General features: G+C 43.0%; 1 protein-coding gene and 1 pseudogene across 1 annotated transcript in view; one reads left to right on the top strand and one right to left on the bottom strand.

The window, feature by feature from the left end:
- A2ML1 (alpha-2-macroglobulin like 1) overlaps nucleotides 1-21,245 on the bottom strand; it is an 84,732-nt gene that overhangs the window by 46,154 nt on the left and 17,333 nt on the right. The gene's annotated exons all lie outside the window — the stretch shown is intronic.
- LOC100347055 (nudC domain-containing protein 2 pseudogene) lies at nucleotides 19,640-20,200 on the top strand (annotated as a pseudogene).

The following is a 21,245-nucleotide window of genomic DNA, read 5'->3' on the forward strand; positions in this document are numbered from 1 at the left end:
AATCCAGCCCCCCCTCTTTAATTTAATTTTCATTATTTATTTGAGAGGTAGAATTATAGACACTGTGTGAGAGAGGGAGAGGGAGAGGTCTTCCATCTGCTGGTTCACTCCCCAGGTCAAATACAGTCTCTGCCTACTTTGTAAATAGCATTTTATTGGAGCACAGAAATATTCATTTACATATTCTCTATGGTTGTTTTGTGCTCTCATGGTAGATTTGCAGGATTACAAGAGACTGTGGCATGCAAAGCCTGCCTTAGTTACTATTCAGTCCTTTACTGAAAAGATTTGTGGAGTAGGATCTTAGACATAAACTGCACAAGGAAATAAAGATTTCTGGAATGATATTTTAAAAATGTAAAAGACATGAAAACAATTATTAATTGCTCTAAGAGATAAATGATTGCCTGAAGTAAAACTAGCTCATTCTGAGCAAATGGTGGAGGGGTGAGGCATTTTTTACATGTCAAGACAAAGGAAATGAACAACGCAGAGAGAAGGAAGCATTGTGTAACTTGCATAACATAATTCCTCCGGCCTTTTTTTTTTTTCCTTCTCTCCTTTTTCGGATTTTCTCAATCTAAATTCTACTCTCGTCTTCCCTTTGTAACTTTTTTTTTTTTTTTTTTTTTTTTTTTTTTTGACAGGCAGAGTGGACAGTGAGAGAGAGAGACAGAGAGAGAAAGGTCTTCCTTTTTGCCGTTGGTTCACCCTCCAATGGCCGCCGCTGCAGCCGGCGCACCGCGCTGATCCTGGCAGGAGCCAGGAGCCAGGTGCTTTTCCTGGTCTCCCATGGGGTGCAGGGCCCAAGCACCTGGGCCATCCTCCACTGCACTCCCTGGCCACAGCAGAGGGCTGGCCTGGAAGAGGGGCAACCGGGACAGAATCCGGCGCCCCAACCGGGACTCGAACCCGGTGTGCCGGCGCCGCAAGGTGGAGGATTAGCCTATTGAGCCACGGCGCCGGCTTCCCTTTGTAACTTGTTCAGGATCCACTACTACCCAACTTTTCCCAGCCTGATAACTTTACTCTCTCCAGACATGAATCTTCTTTTACCTTGACTCTTGGTGCCTAGCAGATAAGATTTGTGAATTTGGGGATCCTGCTGAACATTTATGCTTCAGTCCTGTGGATCTAAGAGAGAAGCTGGAATGGAGTTGTGAGCTGAACTACAGGGGGTTTCCTGTGCGCTCAAAACCATATTCACCATAGAATGAAAAACTAGTAATGCTTGAGATACAGACTCATACTTGTCTATTTTAAATGTATTTAGCATGGTTTCCTAGGAAGCTAATTTTACTGCTAGGGAGGATTTAGAACAGCTACTTACTGTCCCAGGAACCAAAAGACACCAATCCTGCAGAGAAAGATAATGGTGCAAAGAATCTATATAGGAGGTACCATTTATTAGCTGTGGGACTCATGACAAGTTATTAACCTCCCTCCAGATTCTCATCTGTACATTGAAGATAAGAACAGCACATGGTGTACAGAATTGGTGGAAGTGTCAAATAATTTGCTGCATGGAAAGTTCTAGAACAGTGCCAGGAGCACAGTAAGAGTCATACAAATGTTAGCTTTAAGTTTTTGTGTTTTCAAATATTTCATTTCGTTGAAAGGCAGAGTTGCAGAGACAGAGGGAGGGAAGAAGAGAGAGAAAAGATCTTTCATCTTCTGGTTCACTTCCCAGATGGCCACAATGGCCAGGGCTGGACCAGGTTGAAGCCAGGTGCCTGGAACTTCATCTGGGTCTCCTATGAGAGTGCAGCTGCTCTCCCTGGTGTGTTAGTAGGGAGCTGGATCAGAAGTAGAGCATCCAGGATACGAATCATGAGCCTTATGAGATGTCAGCATTACAGGCAGTGGCTTAAACCACAGTACCATGAACTGTCCCCAAGCTTTATGGTTTTTAAAGATTATCATGGAGCAGTCTTTATCACAGTTAGCAACTTGGAGGCAATCAGAATTTTGAAGAGTTAAATAAGGCAAGATTTGTCTTACAATGAAAATAGGGCTAACAGTATTGAATTTTGCAGTTAAAAATGGTTAAGAGGGAGGTGGGCAGTTGGCACAGTAGTTATGATGCTGCTTGGGACACCTGCACCCCATTTCAGAGTGCCTGGTTAGTTAGAGTCCCAACTTCTAATTCAGTCTCCTGCTAATGTGCATCCTGGGAGGCAGCAGGTGATGGCTCAAATACTTGGGTCCCTGCCACCCGTGTGGGAGACCCAGATTGAGTTCCCAGCTCCTGACTTTGGCCTGGCCCGGTCTTGGCTATTGCAGGTATTTGGAGAGTGAACCAGACAGTGGAAGATCTGTGTGTGTGTGTTGCTCTGTCTTTCAAATGAAATGAAAATAAATAAGTTTTAAAATATTTTAAAAACATGGTTAAGAAAGTACCTTTTATATTATGTGGGGATTAAAAATTTATCAAAATTTAACTTTAAAACAATGCTACTAAAAATCTACAGACTGAAGCAAAACAGGACAAATTAGTCATAATATTTTTTAAATGAAAGCAACTTTTATTAAAAAAAAATTATAGGCAGATTCGTGTCTGCTTGAGTGCACGAAGGGTTCCAAAAGCTCTTAAGGCACAGAAAGACATCAAAGCAGGCAGAGAAATCCTGAAAGACAGCTTCACACACATGCTTCTCTCCCTGACTTTCCCCTTGTCTAGGTTGTCCTACTGCTTCCCTACCCAAAGAATGTCTCATCCATCATCTTTCCAGATTCAACCAACTCCTCCCTACAGGCGGGTCTAAATGGCTTCATCATCTTTTTAATTTTATTTATTTACTTATTTGAAAAGCAGAGCTACACAGAGAAAGAATCTTTCATCTACTGGTTCACCCCCCAAATGGCTATAACAGCTGGGGCTGGGCCAGGCTGAAGCCAGGAGCCAAGAATTCTATCCAGGTCTCCCATGTGGGTGGCAGGGACCCAAGCACTTGAAATGTCTTCCACTGGCTTTCCAGGTGCATTGACAGGGAGCTGGATCGGAAGTGGAGCGGGTGAGGTCCAAACCAGTGCCCATATGGGATGCTGGCATCTCAGGCAGAAGCTTTACCCGCTGTGCTACAACACAGGCCCCCACCTCACCATCTTTCTTCACTCCTAATAGAACCAATTCCTCTTTTTTTCTGTGCCCCCAAACTTTAGTGACTTGCAAACATGACCACTGCACCAGTTACCTTGTATTTTTTCCTCTTTGTTTATATGACATACTTCCCATCTGGACCACAAAAACCCATTAGAGAACCAAGGCTTTTCCCTCTAACACAGGTACCCAGTGTGAATGAATACATGAGAAACAAAGGGCAAAGATGATCTCACTTCCTGTTCACCTATTTATTTTTATTGCCTTCAAATTCTTCCTGCTCCTGTTGCACAAACCATTTCAGTGTTCTTTCTCTATTCAGGGCTCTGCTTTGGTAAAGATTTTACAATTAATGCCATAATTAATTAACTATGCTTTTTTTTTTTTTTTTACAGCTAACCTCACATACTTACAAACCAAGGGAGAAAAAAAATCCATCTTTTTTCTCAATTTATTACTAAGGGAGACATGAAAAAAAATCCTTGTTAAAATACATTTTGCTAGGGAGCAGGCATTTGGTGCCCCAGTTAAGGTCCTGCTAGGGATGCCCACTTCCCATATCAGAGTGTCTGGTTCAAGTCCCAGCTCTACTTCTGATCCAGATTCATGCTAGTGTACACCCTAGAAATCAACAGGTGATGGCTCATGCAGTTGGGATCCTGGAATCCATGTGGATTGGGTTCTGAGCTCTTGACTTAGGGCACTTGGGGCGTGAACCTGTGGATGGAAGATTTTTCTGTCTGTCTCTATCATCACTCTGCCTTCCAAATAAATTAAAAAATTAATTTTAAAAAACACAGCACATTTTTCTGGGCCCTGGTCTCAGAGTTACTGATTCACTGTACGTGGCAGGGCCTGAGAATTCTCATTTTGATGCTCCTATGGCAACCACTGCTGTAAAGATGGGTCTGGCAGTGGTCAGAATGCTTCCTGGAGTCAAGACAAAGTTCTGATACTGAAAAGCAGAAGGCAGCCCCTCATCTTGCATTTCCCTTCTTAATGTGCAGAGGAAGAGGCCATGAAGTTGTCTTCATTTCTCTCTTCATTCTGGCTCTTGCAGTCTGCTCCTCCCAGGACTTCTCAGGGCTTACCATCAGCAAGTCCAGTTTTGGACTCTGCTCCCTGGAGTACAATGAAAATCATAACTACATGGAGTAGGAGAAACAAGGTGCCAACAATACTGAGCTCCCTGTGGAATGAGTCCAGACTTACTCTCCTCCGATGGGGAAGGAGAGAAGCTCAGAAACATGAGAGACTGCCTCAGTGTGTCACTGTTTATGATTTCTTTAAAATACAGCCACAACTGGCCAGCGCCGCGGCTTACTAGGCTAATCCTCCGCCTGTGGCGCTGGCACACCAGGTTCGAGTCCCAGTCGGGGCGCCGGATTCTGTCCCAGTTGCTCCTCTTCCAGTCCAGCTCTCTGCTGTGGCCCGGGAAGGCAGTGGAGGATGGCCCAAGTGCTTGGGCCCTGCACTCGCATGGGAGACCAGGAAGAAGTACCTGGCTCCTGGCTTCAGATCAGCGCAGCCCACCGGCCGCAGCACACCGGCCATTGGGGGGTGAACCAATGGAAGAAAGACCTTTCTCTCTGTCTCTCTCTCTCTCTCACTGTATAACTCTGCCTGTCAAAAAAAAAAAAAAAAAAAAGAAAGAAAGAAAGAAAGAAAAAAAATACATCCACAACCAGCAGATGGAAGATCTCTCTCTCTCTCTCTCCCCCCCCCTGCATCTGCCTCTCTGTAATTCTGCCTTTTAAATAAAATAAATAAATCTTTAAAACAATTAATTAATGTTGATTTAATTTAATCTGAGCTATTTAGTTCAGATTTGAAGTACTAAATGGTAAGACTCAAATCTGGGGCAAGTGTAGGGGTGCATTGGTCAAGCTGCTGCTCAGAATGCCATCCCATATCACAGTGCCTGGATGCCAGTTCTGGCTCCACCCCAGTTCCATCTTCCAGCTAATGTGCACCCTAGGAGGCAATAGGTGATAGCTCAAGTTGTTGGGCTCCTGCCCACCATGTGGGAGACCTGGATTGAATTCTGAGCTCCTGGCTTCCATCTGGCCCAGCAGTGAACTAGCAGATAGGAGATATCTCTCTTTCTCTCTATCTTTCTCTCTTTCTCTCTCAGCTATCTCTGACTTTCAAATAAGTAAATATTTTCCAAAAAATAAAAATGATTTAAATCTATGCTCACCTAGGAAGTTTTCCACACATGTTTGAGCCCAGTCAGGCTAAATAAGTTGTTAGGGCAGGGACTCTATTTTGCTAACTACTGCATCTTCCTAATATTGTATACTACCTAGCACTAAAGGCTTTTCAGACAATCCTGGTGTATATTTGTATATGCATATGTATATGTTTGAGAGTATATGTGTGCATAATCATACATATATATACAATCATTCAGCACTTAATGATGAGGATATATTCTGAGAAATACATAATTTGATGATGGCATCCCTGTATAAACTTCACAAAGTATACTTACACAAACCAACACAGCTATTAAGTCACTAGATGATACAGTCTTTGGAAACACTGATTTAAATGCAGTCTGCCACTGGCTGTGGTGCATGACTCTGTGTGTGTGTGTGTGTGTGTGTGTGTGATTGAATCTGATATAGGTATTCCTTCAGAGCCTGTTAGGAATACCCTGAGGAGATCTGTTTCTGCAGACATGTTTTCCCTGATTCCCATACCAAGCACACAAATACATGTACACATCACAATATACATACAAACACACACACGTATGTACACATACATACATGTACACATATATACATACCCACACACATTTACACGTACTCACACATAGACATACACATACATCAAAGCTTGGGAATGAAACCCTGGTGATTGTCTGGGGGCTCAACTTGATTTAGATGGAGCTGGAAAACAGATACATCCTATTGAAATTTTTATTTACTTCAAATACATTCTTAAGTAATCAACTTATTACAAATATTTCATAGTCTACTGTAAATTTATACGAAAATGAATAACAATGTAAAGAAACGTGAAATCCAGAATTTTATATATCCTAGATCATATTTCACTGTTTCCTTCTTGTCTCTAAACACAAGGTTCCATCTTATCTATACCCATCCTTCCCTTTGCTATCCACCGCTTCCACAAAGGGTAGTGGCTCAGGCAGCTTTTAACTTCTGATAGGGCCAGTCTGTTCCTTAGGAAGTTTCAAAGATACTTCCCTAGTTAAGTGTTATATTACACTAATTAAGCCCAAATATTTTTCACCAACTACACGTCCTGATCTGATGAATTAGAATCAAGGGGACTTTGCATGTCTGCTCTCAAACTGAATCAAACTGCAGTAGAAATAAACTCCAGAGCGTGGGCACTCCCTGAGGCCCCCGAAACAGCAGCGTGTGATGGAAGCTGGGTGTGGGTGAGCTGTTTCCTATGTCCCACCACTCTGCCTGGCTTCTGCGCATGGAGATTCACCCAATGCCTCCACACTCCACTCGGAGCTGTCTACTCCTCTTTACCACTCCTGTCAGTCAACTGGCCCACAAAAACTTTTTATCTATATTGACATATTTTAAAATCTATTAGAGTTCTTAGCCTAATAATTTGCCTACAAATTTAGGGGGAAGGTCCAGTGTTGTAGTGTAGCAAGTAAAGCAGCTGCCTGTGACACTGGCATCTCAAATGGGCACCAGTTCAAGTCCTGGCTGGTCCACTTCCAATCCAGCTCCCTGCTAATGTGCCTGGGAAAGCAGCAGAGGATGGTCCAAGTCCTTGGGTCCCTGAACCCATGTGGGAGACCTGGATGAAGCTTCTGGCTCCTGACTTTGGGCCTGGCCCAGCACTGTCTATTGCTGCTATCTGGGGAGTGAACCAGTGGATGAAGTATCTCTCTGTCTCTCCCTCTCTCTGTAATTCTGCCTTTCAAATAAATAAAATAAATCTTTTTTTAAAAGAAATGTATGGGAGAAAATGTCTAGGGATTAATAAACTCTAAAAGTTAGACTGCATAAAACTCTCCTGGCATGTTAAAGCTTGCTCTGTAAAGGAGTTAGCTCACTTGGTTCTGGGTATCAGAGACCTGACTTGAGAGTTTTAGCCTGCACAGTTGTCATAATATATTACCTGGACTGTTTCTTTCACTCAGACCTTTATTGTAAGTGATAAAGTCTTAGAGTAAGAATTATAATGGTACTTATTATCTTTTTAAAGATTTACTAATTTATTTATTTGAAAAGCAGAGTATGAGAGAGAGAAAAGAGAGAGAGAAATACCATCCATCTACTGGTTCACTCCCCAAATGGCTGCAATGGCCTGGGCTAAGCCAGATAGAAGCCAGGATCCCAGAATTCCAACCATGTCTACCACATGGGTGGTAGAGGCCCAAATACTTGGGCCATTTTTCCACTGCTTTCCCAGGCACATCAGCAGGGAGCTGGATTGGAAGCAGAGCAGCCAGAACTCAAACGAGCACAGTGATATGGGATATCTCAAACAATGGCTTACCCTGCTCCACCACAATGCTGGCCCCTATTATTTTATCCTAATAGCTTTTTACCTAATGCTGTATGTTATCTTAGGCTATATAATATATATTAATCTGTAATAATTATTGGGGCCGACGCTGTGGCGCAGTGGGTTAACGTCCTGGCCTGACGCGCCGGCATCCCATGTGGGCGCCGGTTCGAGACCCCGCTGCTCCACTTCTGATCCAGCTCTCTGCTATGGCCTGGGAAAGCAGTAGAAGATGGCCCAAGGACTTGGGCCCCTGCACCCGCGTGGGAGACCCAGAAGAAGCTCCTGCTTCCTGGCTTTGGATCAGCGCAGTTCTGGCCGTTGCAGCCAATTGGGGAGTGAACCATCGGATGGAAGACCCCTCTCTCTCTCTCTGCCTCTCCTCTCTCTGTGTAACTCAGACTTTCAAGTAAATAAATAAATCTTTAACAAAAAAATCTATAATTATTATTCAGGGATACTGATAGAAATGTCTAATTTACCCTCACCAAAAAATTAGTCCTGGTAACTACTAATCAATACAGCTAAGGAAAATGTTGTGGGTTTGGTATGTTTGGAATTCTCTTTATGTTATCCCAGCATTCTTAGCCCCTTTCATTATAATCTTTATATTTTGTACCACATCACTCTGTTCAAGGATATTATTTTCTCACTTTAAGATTATCTCTATTTTCTCACATACAGTCTTTGGTTTATAGCTGCTGATTTTTTTTAATATTTTACTTTTCTATGATGTGCTTTCCAAATAGCTATTAATTAGCCTCTTAGGCGATGGTTTGGTGCTTCTGCGAGTGGTGATATTCTTTCTCAATGAGCCAGTTTACTGCTTTGTTTATTCTGGAGGAGTTTGGAGGAAAGGAGTTTGTCTCTGCCCCACTCCAGGATTACAAATTGGAGACTCTGCCTCCAGAGAGCAGGGGTGATCAAACCAAGTTGCAATACTAAGGAAAAGAAAAAGAGGAGCCGGCTGGCTGCAGCCACTCCTTGCTTGCTTCTGTGTCTCCTCCACCCTTCCTACCAATTATAGGATTTGCTCTATTATTTTTCCAAATCCAATTGCAGCATCAGTACAATATGTCAGAGTTCAAATATTATTGCATCAGAGGCCGATGAGGTTGCCACCCAACCCCACCCAGCTTAGCATATGAAACAACAGTTTCCCAAAGTAAGAAAGGAAAGGAATTTGAAACTTCACATTAAAAGAAGAAAAGGAGAAGCATGGAGATCCCATGCCAGAAAAACGTTTTTCCAAAAAAATTCATAATTTTTTGATAGGTGGACAGAGACAGCATGCACTCCCATCCACTGGGTTACTCCCCCAATGCCTGCAACAGACAGAACTAATCCAGGCAGAAGCTGGAGACAAGAAATCTATCCAAGTCTCTCACGCCTTCCAGAGTGTGCATTAGCAGGAAGCTGGAATCAGAAGCTGAGCCAGGACTCAGCCCAGGTACTCTGATACAGTACACAGGCATTCCCAACTGCTAGACCAAACACCTGCCCTCCAATAAATATTTGATGAATATGTGCTGAATTATGTGCTCTCCTCAATTCATACGTTGAAGTCCTAAACTCTATTTCAGAATGTGACTGGGGTTGGAGACAGGGTCCAGCCTCCTGACCTGAACTGCAGATTTTGGATTTGCCAGGTTGTATGATTGTGAGAGACAATCTTTTTCCCTTCATCTCTTTTTCTATCTGCGTGTCTGTGTGTGTGCATACACATTTCACACACACATACACACACACACACACATATTCTATTTCTCTGAGGAATCCTAATACAAACACTTCCTGCATGATAAACACTATAGGGAATTTAAGAGTTCTTCAAAAATGTCATGGAAGATGGAATTAAGTTTATTGTGATGAAAATTTTTGAAATCTGCAATTTTTTTCATAAAACACATTTTCCATGAACTTTTAGAAGGTTGTTCTTTTGCATAATTGCAAATTTTTTGCATCAGAATAAATTTTATTCTTTTATTATTTTTTCCTCTTTTTAAAAAAGATTTATTTATTTGAAAGTCAGAGTTAAAGTGAAAGAGGGAGAGACAGAGAGAGATCCTCCATCTGCTGGTTTACTCCCCAGATAGAGTGACCAAGGTTGGGCCAAACTGAAGCCAGGAGCCAGGAGCTTCATCCAGGTCTCCCACGTGGGTGCAGGGGCCCAGGCACTTGGACCATCCTCCGCTGTTTCCCCAGGCACATTAGCAGGGAACTGGATCAGAAGCAGCCAGGACTTGAACTGGCACCCATATGCTATGCCAGCACTTCACACAGTGGCTTAACCCGCTGCACCACAGTGCCAATCCCTATCTTTTGCTGTTATTTGAAGATTTTTTTGTTTACTTCAAGGGAAGTATTTCAACACATAATATTTTTACATATGAAAAGTCTGTAGCAAGAAAAGTACTAAACAAATGCCACTGGGCCAGTGCTGTGGTGTAGCGGGTAAAGCCGCCACCTGCAGTGCTGGCATCCCATATGGGCGCCGGTTCGAGACCTGGTTGCTCCACTTCCGATCCAGCTCTCTGCTATGGCCTGGGAAAACAGTGGAAGATGGCCCAAGCCCTTGGGCCCCTGCACCCACATGGGAGACCCGGAAGAAGCTCCTGGCTCCTGGCTTCGGATCAGCGCAGCTCCGGCTGTTGCAGCCAATTGGGGAGTGAACCAGTGGACAGAAGACCTCTCTCTCTCTCTCTCTCTCTCTCTCTCTCCCCGCCTCTCCTTCTCTTTGGGTGCAATTCTGACTTTCAAATAAATAAATAAATCTAAAAGAAAAGAAAAGAGAGAAGAGAAGAGAAAAGAAAAGAAAATCAGAAGTTCAAGATCAGAAAAGAAAAGAACAGAGAAGAAAAGAACAGAGAAGAAAAGAAAAGAACAGAGAAGAAAAGAAAAGAAAAGAAAAGAAAAGAAAAGAAAAGAAAAGAAAAGAAAAGAAAAGAAAAGAAAAGAAAAGAAAAGAAAAGAAAAGAAAAGAAAACCATGATGGGCCGGAGCAGTTGTCAGGAAAGCTCAGCATGTAGCTGAGAAGTTTCAAGGCTCCTCTTTTACTCAAGTTTTCATTTTGCTTTTATTCTTCTTACCCCTCCAACTTTAATATTTTCAAACAAACAAAAAACCCCTTTCCTGAAGGACAGAATCCTCCTTCCTCGGTCTTACCTCTACAACGTCCACCATGAGTCACTGGCTTGTCTGCACTAAGCCACCCTCTCTGCATGTGAGGTAGCTATTTAGGGCAGGGGTCAGAGGTGGGAAGAAGTAATGAACCATGTGAAAGTGCAACCTTTTTCAGAAAAGACTGTATAAGGAACTGATGGGAGAGAGAAACGAAATATTTCCTTAAAACAGCAATGCCTGGCACACGGTACATATTCAACACACTTCTGTTGACTGTCTTTGTCCACTTCTGTTGCTATAACAGAATGTCTGAGACTGGATCGTTTATAAAGAAAATCAGTTGATTTAGTTGATAGTTCTGGAGGCAAAGAAGTTCAAGATCAGACCTTTGCATGCCCAGTTTGTCCCTCCATGAAATAGCAAGAAGTCCAGTGTTAGGACTCTGGAAACGAACCAAACACTTGCAGTAATCCAGAGAGCACTTAACAAGAAAAAAAATGGCTGAATCTTAGCAAAAGCAGTGAGCTTTCTGGCATTTATTAATGCCTTAGCCTTAACCCCGACTCCACAGTTCCATGGTAGCCTTGGAAAATAGCCTGCATTCCGAGTCCTGGGGTAGGGAGGTGGGGGGAGTACAAAAAGGACCTCATTCCCAAAGAAATGTCATTATTTAGCTAATTGCTACTAGTTCCCTGGAAGACTCTCATAGAAAATCTTTTCTTTATTCAACCTCATTTAAATTTGCCCAGTGCTAAATGCTTCTGCAGGTGATAGGGAGCTTATAGGGAATGTTTTTTAGAAAGACTTATTTATTTTATATCACTTTATTTGAATGGCAGAGTTATAGAGCAAGGGAGGAGAAAAAAAGAGAGACAGAGAAAGAGATCTTCTATCTGCTGGTTCATTCCCCAGTGGCCACAGCTGTACCATGACGCTCGCCCTTTACTGAATGTTTTAGCATCACAGCTGCCTGAGATGATTTGTAACAGTGACATAAACAATATATTAAATAAAAAGCTTATGAGGAAAAGTTGAGAAATGGGACATCCATAAAGACTTCAAAAAACCCTGGGGGCTGGCACTGTGGAGCAGTGAGTTAACCCAACGCCTGTGATGCTGTCAAACATGGGAGACCTGGATGTCATTTGGAGAGTGAAGCAGCAGATGGAAGATTTCTCTGTCTCTCCCCCTCCTTCACCCTCCCTCTCTCTTCTTGTAACTCTGCTTTTCGAGTAAACAAGTAAATCTTAAAAAAAAAAAAAAAGAAAAACTCTGACAATGAAAAATTGTTATGAGCCTAGTTTTAAAAATCACTGAACAGGTATAAAAAGCAGCAGCGGCCGGCGCCGCGGCTCACTAGGCTAATCCTCCACCTAGCGGCGCCAGCACACCAGGTTCTAGTCCCAGTCGGGGCACCAGATTCTGTCCCTGTTGCCCCTCTTCCAGGTCAGCTCTCTGCTGTGGCCCGGGAAGGCAGTGGAGGATGGCCCAAGTCCTTGGGCCCTGCACCCCATGGGAGACCAGGATAAGTACCTGGCTCCTGCCATCGGATCAGTGCGGTGCATCGGCCGCAGCGCGCCGGCCACGGCGGCCATTGGAGGGTGAACCAACGGCAAAAGGAAGACCTTTCTCTCTGTCTCTCTCACTGTCCACTTTGCCTGTCAAAAAATTAAAAAAAAAAAAAAAGCAGCAACAACAGACACCGTGGAAGCAGGTGCCACATTGCATTATTTGAGATATCTGTCCAGTTTTTAATAAAAAGTATGAGACATACAAGGAGCCATGAAAGCAAGCCTCGCACATCAGGGACAGACAGTAGAAATAGCTCCTAAAGAAGCCCAAATGTTAGATTTACTTGACAAAGATTTTCGAAAGTACTTTCAAAGAATATAGGAAACTATGTCTAAAAAACTAAAGCAAGTATGAGAACAACATCTTTCTAAATACAGAATATCAACAAAGAAATATAAAAATGTTAAAAGGAATCAAATGAAATTTTTGAGTTGAAAAGTAAATAAGGGAAATGAAAAATCCGATAGAGAGGCTGAAGAACAAGTTTGTGAAGGCAGAATAAAGAATCCGTGGATTTAAAAGACACACTGGGATTATATAGTCTGGCTGGAGCCACGGCTCACTTAGCTAATCCTCCGCCTGCAGCGCCAACAGCCCGGGTTCTAGTCCCAGTCGGGGCACCAGATTCTGTCCCGGTTGCCCCTCTTCCAGTCCAGCTCTCTGCTGTGGCCCGGGAAGGCAGTGGAGGATGGCCCAGGTGCTTGGGCCCTGCACCCGCATGGGAGACCAGGAGGAAGCACCTGGCTCCTGGCTTCAGATCAGTGCAGCGCACCGGCCGTAGCGGCCATTTTGGGGGTGAACCAACAGAAAAGGTCTTTCTCTCTCTCTCTCTCTCACTGTCTAACTCTGCCTGTCAAAAAAAAAAAAAAAAAAAAAAAAAGAAAGGATTATGTAGTTTGAGGCACAGAAAGAAAGAAGAATGAAGAAAAATGAACAGAAATTCTAAGAGCTATGAGAAACCACCAACCTACCAACATACTCATAATAGGAGCAATATAGGAAGAGAAGGAAAGAAAAAGGAAGAAAAATATTGGCAAAATAACAGCCAAAAATTCCCCAAATTTGTTGAAAAGCACTAATCAGCATATCCAACGAGTTCAAAGAACTCTAGACTGGAATAACTGAGAAATCCACACTTACATACATTATCATCAAACTGTGGAGCGCAAAACATGAAGACAGAAATCTTAAAACAGCAAGGGAAAACAACTCATCATTTACAAAAGACCCTCAATTACATCAACAGATGATTTCTCATCAGAAACAGTTGGTGATCAAAAGGCAGTGGGATGAGATATTTAAAGTGCTGAGAGAAAAAAATTTGTCATGTAAGAATTCTACATCTGGAAAATTGTCCTTCTGAAATGGAGGGAGGAAGGCAGGCTCTAGGGTCTCCATTACACTCTTCCTCAGCTTGCAAGTTGGCAGGACAATTCTTAAAGGAGAAAGAGTTGTTGTGGGAGATCGGAGAAGATGATGGGTCCTGAATTTCTTTATTTTTTAAAGGATTTATTTATTTTATTTGAAAGGCAGAGTTATAGAGAAGGGAGGGGTACAGAAAGAGGAGAAGGGGGCGGGGGAGAGAATCTTCTATCCACTGATTCATACCCCAAGTGGCCACAACTGTTGAGACTGGGCCAGGCTGAAGCCAGGAGCCAGGAACTCCACCGGTGACTCCCAGGTGTGTGGCAGGGGCCCAAATACTCAGGCCATCTTTTGCTACTTTCCCAGGTGTGTTATTGGGGAGCTGTATTGGCAACAGAGCAGCCAGGAGTTCGACCTGGTGCCATATGGGATATAGTGGTCACAGGTGGCAGCTTTACTTGCTGAACCACAAGCTGAATCTTGTCCTAAAATTCTTAAACTACAAGTCACAAGACTAGTCACAGATAAGTCACAAAATTAGTAGTTAGTTAAAATGGGAAGGGAAGGGAAGGGAAGGGAAGGGAAGGGAAGGGAAGGGAAGGGAAGGGAAGGGAAGGGAAGGGAAGGGAAGGGAAGGCAAGGGGCTAGCATTGTGGTGCACTGAGTTAATCTGTCTCCTGTGACATTGGCATCCCCATGGGCACTGGGTGTCCTGGATGCTCTGCTTCCAATCCATCTCCCTGCTAATGCTCCTAGGAAGGCAGTGGAAGATGGCCCAAGTGCTTTTGCCTCTGCCTCCCATGTGGGAGACCCAGATGGAGTTCCAGGCTCCTTGCTTCAGCCTGGCCCAGCCCTCACTGTTGTGGCCATTTGGGAAGTGAACCAGCAGATGGAAGATAGATGAATAGATTTCTCTCTCTCTCTCTCTCTGCCCCCTGCCCTCTCCTTCCTCTCACCTCTACCCCCCATCACTCTACCTTTCAGATAAATAAATAATTCTTTTTTAAAAAAGGAAGGAATATGTAACTGTTATGGTTATATAAATAGATGTAGTTTTTGATAGTAACAGCTTAAGGGGCAGAGGACAAAGCTATATAGGAGCAAAGTTTTTGTATACTACTGAAATTAAGTTGGTATTAACCCAAGCTAGACTGTTATAAATTAAGATATTAATGGTAATACCTAGAGCAACCACTGAGAAAATGGCCTAATTATAAATGACATTGAGCTATTGTCAAACATCAATTAAATGTTGCATGAATTTATTTCATTTCTTTAATTGCTAAAAGCCTATCAGCAGAGACTTGTCTTTGGAAGCATGTCTGGTGCTATTTACTACACATCCCATGTGAATCCCAAGAACAACTCTCTCTAAATGTGCCTTGCTAATATGTCTGGATTTGTTAGGATCTTTGTACAAACTTGATAAAAAGTTTAGAAAGATAATATTAGGTCACGTTTAAAATGTAAAGACTGTAGCCAAAGCCCATAAGAAAGCTGCCTGCCTTTACCATAAATAAATTTTGTAAACTGGCAAGACTCACAGTGAAATTGGTGTTATTTCAGGCTACTTCCAGTAGATGGAGGCTGAGTACAGGACACCCCTCCAAAGGAAAAAGCATTAGACCAGGACAAGACATGAGCAGTCCTATGGGTCCAGACCTTAGGAAACACCTCTCATGACATACTACTGTATTTGGGCCTGAGTGCAATAGAGAAGTAATGGAATCTCTGTGAAAGAAGCTTTGACATAATAAGCTAGAGTGTCATTTGTATAATGCTGTTCATTCAAGAACTTAATTATTGACCCCACTGTTTTTCTTCTACTGCCTAGGATATCATGAAATTTTTTTTTCTTTCCTAAATTTTTATTCCTCAGTCCTCAGCTGTGTGCATTTCTTTCTCTTTTTCCCCTCTCTTATTTTCCTTCCTTCCTTCATCCTTTCCTTTTCTATTTGAGACAGACAGACAGACACACACACACACACACACAGAGAGAGAGAGAGAGAGAGAGAGAGAGAGAGAGAGAAACACTCCCTAAATGCCACAATGGCCTGGGCTGGGAGAGCGACAGCTGGGAGCTGGGAACTTGATTCAGGTCTCCCACATGGGTGGCAGGGACCTAATGACAGGAGTCATCACTGCTGCCCCCAAGGTAGGTCTCCCAAGCTGGAGTCAAGAGCTGCAGCAGCACACTGAACCCAGGCTCTCCAATGTAGGACACAGGCATCTCAACCACTAGGCTGCTGCTGACTCCTCTGGAGTGTTTTTGGCATGAAGAGGTATCAGATTTTGTCAGGTGCCTTTTTGCATCTTCTGAAATGACTGTGTGCGTTTTTCCTTTTGTTCTAATGATATGTATATTACATTAATTGATTTTTGGATATCAAATAAATTTTACATTTCTGAGATAAATCCCACTTGGAAATAGTGTATAATTTTTTTTATAAAAAAGATTTATTTATTTGAAAGTTAGAACTAGAGAGAGAGAGAAAATCTTCCATCCACTGGTTCACTCACCAAATGACTGCAATGACCAGGCAGAAGCCAGGAGCCAGGGGCTTCTTCCAGGTCTCCCATGTGGGTGCAGGGCCCAAGCACTTGGGCCATCTTCTGCTGCTTTTCCAGGCTATTGCAGAGAGCTGGATTGGAAGTGGAACAGCTGGGACTCGAACAGGCAGCCTAATGGGATGCCAGCACTGCAGACTGCAGCTTAACTCGCTGCTCCACGGTGCCAGCCCCATAATCTTTTTTGTTTAATGCTGCATTCAGTTCATTGGGGATCAACAATTGTTGGAGATTTTTGCACCAATATTCATAAGTGCTATTGGTCTGTATTTTCCTTGCGGTGTCTTTTTCTGGTTTTGGTATCAAGGTAAGACTGGCTTCATAGACTGAGTTGGGATGTGCACTCTACTCTTTTTTGGAAGAGTTTGTGAAGAAGCAGCATTAATTCTTTTTAAAATGTCGGCAGAATTCATCAGTGAAGCCACTGGACTGAGATTTTCTTTGTGGAATTTTTTTGATTATTCAATTTCTTTACTTTCATTGTCTATTCAAATTTTCTGTATTAGCATAAGTTTTGATAGTTTGTATGTTTCTAAAATTATTGTTTCATTGGTATACAATTTTTATAGTATTCCCTCATAATTTTGTTTCTGTAATAGTGATACTAATTTACTCTATTTCATTCATAATTTTAATAATTCATGATTTAAAATAATAGATTCAATAATATATTTCATTCATGATTTAACAATTCATTTATGGTAAATGAGTAACTTCAAATGCTTCTTCCTCTGTCCTTGGCACTGTCTTCACTTGTATGTGTTGCTCAGTAGTTGGTCAAAGCCTCAGGGAGATCCTCTGAAGATCTTGGTGTTCTTTATGTACAGCTCTCTCTCTGTTTCTCTGCTCCGGCTGCCTTGGCCCTCTAACTCTCAACCCTAACCCTGTTTCCCCAACTCACTGAGACCACTGGGCTCCTGTTAGCTTGTCCTCCTGGGCACTGTGGCCTGGAACTTTCCCCAGGGGTAAGCCGTGGCAGTGACTGTGATCCTCCTGGCCCCTCTCTGAAGGATCACTGTCGTGTGTCCACCTATGCCCAATATTTGAAAACCGTTGTTTCATATATCACATCCTGTTTTCCAGTCTCTGTTACTCCATCTTGGCCAAAGGCAGAAGTCCTCTTGCCTGCATTTTTACAGGGACCTCCCTGCTTCTACCTATGACTTTCCAGAGTCTATCACCAATATTGTAGCTAAAATGATCCTTTTAAAAAGTTAGCTCATGCTATTTCTCTGCTGAAAACCCCCCAATGCCTCTTGATTCCTCCCAAATACAACGATGTCTTCACAATGATCTTAAGGCCCTGGTCAATCTGGTCCTTCATTACCTCTCTAATATATATAATAATACATAATATACTGTTGCTCTCTTTCTGCTCCATCCATTCTGGCCTAATCACTGTTCCTCAAAACGCCAGGCACACATCCAGTTAAAGGTCTTTTATCATGCTGTTTTAAAATTTTTACTTGTTTTTATTTATCTGAAAGGCAGAGAGACAGAGGCACAGAGAATTTCCATCTCCCTTGTTCACGCCACCATGTTTATAGTAGCACTATTCACAATAGCCAAAATATGGAATCAACCAAGGTGTCCATCATCAGATGAATGGAAAAATATATACAAGGGCCAGCGCTGTGGCAGAGTGGATAAAGCTGCCGCCTGCCACGCCAGCATCCCATATGGGAGCCAGTTTGCGTCCTGGCTGCTCCACTTCCGATCCAGCTCTCTGCTATAGTCTGGGAAAGTAGTAGAAGATGGCCCAAGTCTTTGGGCCCCTGCACCTGTGTGGGAGACCGGAAGAAGCTCCTGATCCCTAGCTTTTGATTGGCGCAGTTCTGGCCGTTGTGGTCATCTGGAGAGTAAACCAGAGAACGGAAGACCTCTCTCTCTCTCTCTCTCTCTGCCTCTCCGTAGCTCTGCCTTTCAAATAAATAAATAAATCTTTAAATATATATATATATACACACAATGGAATATATATACACACACACATTGGCATATTTATACCAATTGATACAATGTATAATGTATATACACACACAATGGAATATTATTCAGCTAGAAAAAAGAATGAAATTATATTGTTTGCATCAAAAGTGTTGTAATTGGTGGACGTTATGGTGAGCGAAAAAGCCAAACACAGAAAGACAAATACCACATGTTCTCCCTTATATGTGGGAGATAAATTTTTTTAATTGAAAAAAAGCAAAAACAGAAATGCCGTGTGTATCAGTTTTGCTTCAAATGCAAAGGTTTGTAAAGGTTTTATTTTTTAAAAGATTTATTTATTTTGAAAGTCAGAATTACAGAAAGAGAGGGAGAGACATAGAGATCTTCCATCTGCTGGTTCACTTCCCAGATGGCCACAAAAGCTAGGGCTGGGCCAGGCTGAAGCCAGGAGCCAGAAGCTCCCTCCATGTCTCCCACATGGGTGGCAGGGACTGAAGTACTTGGGCCATCCTCCACTGCTTTCCCATGCACATCAGCAGGGAACTGGATAGGAAGTGGAGCAGCCAGGACTCAAACTGGTGCCCATATAGGATGCCAGCATCACAGGCGACGGCTTTACTTGCTTTGCCACAGCCCATCAAGGTTTGTTTTACATCTTTGTCAAACAAAGTGTTAAGAATTATGTACTACTATAGTTGTGATGACTTTGTGACTATTTTAAAATTTACTTTATATGAGTGAAATTGATCATCTTTCCATTTTATTATTGTTTATAGACCTGGCCTACACTCCTGCTGAACTAAAGTCTTTCAGACTTTCACTTTTTATTTGTTGAACTCTTTATTCAGTGGAGCATTAAGCCTTTGACTATAAGGTAAATTTAAAATGTTATCTCTGGCCGGCGCCATGGCTCACTAGGCTAATCCTCCGCCTTGCGGCGCCGGCACACCGGGTTCTAGTTCCAGTCGGGGCGCCGGATTCTGTCCCAGTTGCCCCTCTTCCAGGCCAGCTCTCTGCTATGGCCCGGGAGTGCAGTGGAGGATGGCCCAAGTCCTTGGGCCCTACACCCCATGGGAGACCAGGGAAAGCACCTGGCTCCTGGCTTCGGATCAGCGCGGTGCACCAGCCGCAGCGCACCGGCCGCGGCGGCCATTGGAGGGTGAACCAACAGCAAAGGAAGACCTTTCTGTCTGTCTCTCTCACTGTCCACTCTGCCTGTCAAAAATTAAAAAAAAAAAAATGTTATCTCTAAAATACTTTTTTAAAAATCAGGTTTTTAAAAAAACTTCTTCCTTCAATATGCGAGATTAGTTATAAAGTCCAACCCAGAAACAGCACAAATGAACCCAAGCGGTTCTTGGAGTATCTCCTGTGCATAGTCAATGAACCACATATCCTGTTCTTTGAAGCAGAAAGGTTTACAGGCTGTTGCTGCCTGGAGGGGACTGGATCATGTTGGCCCTGTTTGAGGAGTGCAATGGGGCGGTTCCATGTGGGACGCTGTGGGACCCACGGTACCTGACCCTGGAGGAAGTGTTTTTTGAAGTTCAAGGGCCACCAGGCACCTGTGCTCAGGCTATCCAGTGAGGCCTGAGAGCTGGTCACTAGCTGTGGGTGGCTGCAAGATCCTCCAGGGCAAACTGTTTCCTTCTATAGTAGCTGATGAGAGAATGTGGATTTGAAGGACAGGGGAAAAAAAGGTTTGCTTTGTTCTTACAAAGAGAGATGCAGAAAATTGTTGAACTTCTAGATTATGAACATGCAACTGATCCTTGGATATCAGACCGAATATAAAGAAAGCTTACATTAGATTCCAGAAGGAAAGTCTCGGTTTTGAGTTCAGTGTGGCAGAAATTAATAAACTACTCCAAAGGTGGACCAGATTTCTCAAACCTTGAAAAATAACTGCTATTTTTTTCTGCATTCTGTGGATTTTAGCAGAATATTGTCAGCCTAATCAGAGGCAAATCATGTGGCAGAAGAAAAATGTGGTGACTCCAATTAACAAATTGCAAAACAGCTTTAAATATGGTTCTAAAAATTCAAATATGATTTATGTAGGAAACATGTACTCTGGAGACTAGACTACAAATATAGGTTAACTTATTTTGGACTTGTTTTTGCTCAGCATGAAGTTTTCTTTGCTGTATTTTACTAATTACATATTAATTATATTCTAGCATAAAAAACATTAGGTTAGGGGCTGGCACTGTGGTGCAGCCGGTTTAAGCCTCGATCTCAGTGCCGGCATCCCAAATGGGCACTGGTTCGAGCCCCGGCTGCTCCACTTCCAATCCAGCTCTCTGCTATGGCCTGGGAAAGCAGTAGAAGATGGCCCAAGTGCTTGGGCTCCTGCACCCACATGGGAGACCTGGAAGCTCTTGGCTCCTGGCTTTGGATTGGCCAAGCTCCAGCTGTTGCAACCATCTGGGGAGTGAACCAGCGGATGGAAGATCTCTCTCTCTGCCTCTGCTTCTCTGTAACTCTGCCTTTCTTTTATTTTCTTTAAGATTTATTTTATTTATTTGACAGCCAGAGTTGCAGAGAGAGGTAGAGACAGAGAGAGAGATCTTCCATCTGCTGTTCACTCCCCAGATGGCTGCAATGGCCGGAGTTGTGCCGATCCGAAGCCAGGAACCAGGAGCCTCTTCCAGGTCTCCCATGTGGGTGCAGGGGCCCAAGGACTTGGGCCATCTTCTGCTGCTATCCCAGGCCATAGCAGAGAGCTGGATGGGAAGAGGAGCAGCCGGGACTAGAACCAGCGCCCATATGGGATGCCGGCGCTTCAAGCCAGGGCGTCAACCTGCTGAGCCACAGCGCCAGCCCCAACTCTGCCTTTCAAATAAATAAGTAAATCTCCAACAAAATTAGGTTATAGATTACGTGAAATGAAAGGGTGCCTTCAAGGAAAATTATGTTTTGATAAGTGTGACACAAGAACAATGTTCAATAAATGTTTACAAATAGGAATAAAAGATTTACAGTCTGTTTGATAGGGAACCTTGAGTCTTTGACCCAACTCTCTTGCTGTGTCAGACCTTATTCTTCTTTTAATTAG

Source organism: Oryctolagus cuniculus, chromosome 9, assembly GCF_964237555.1.
Source record: "Oryctolagus cuniculus chromosome 9, mOryCun1.1, whole genome shotgun sequence".
NCBI lineage: Eukaryota > Metazoa > Chordata > Mammalia > Lagomorpha > Leporidae > Oryctolagus > Oryctolagus cuniculus.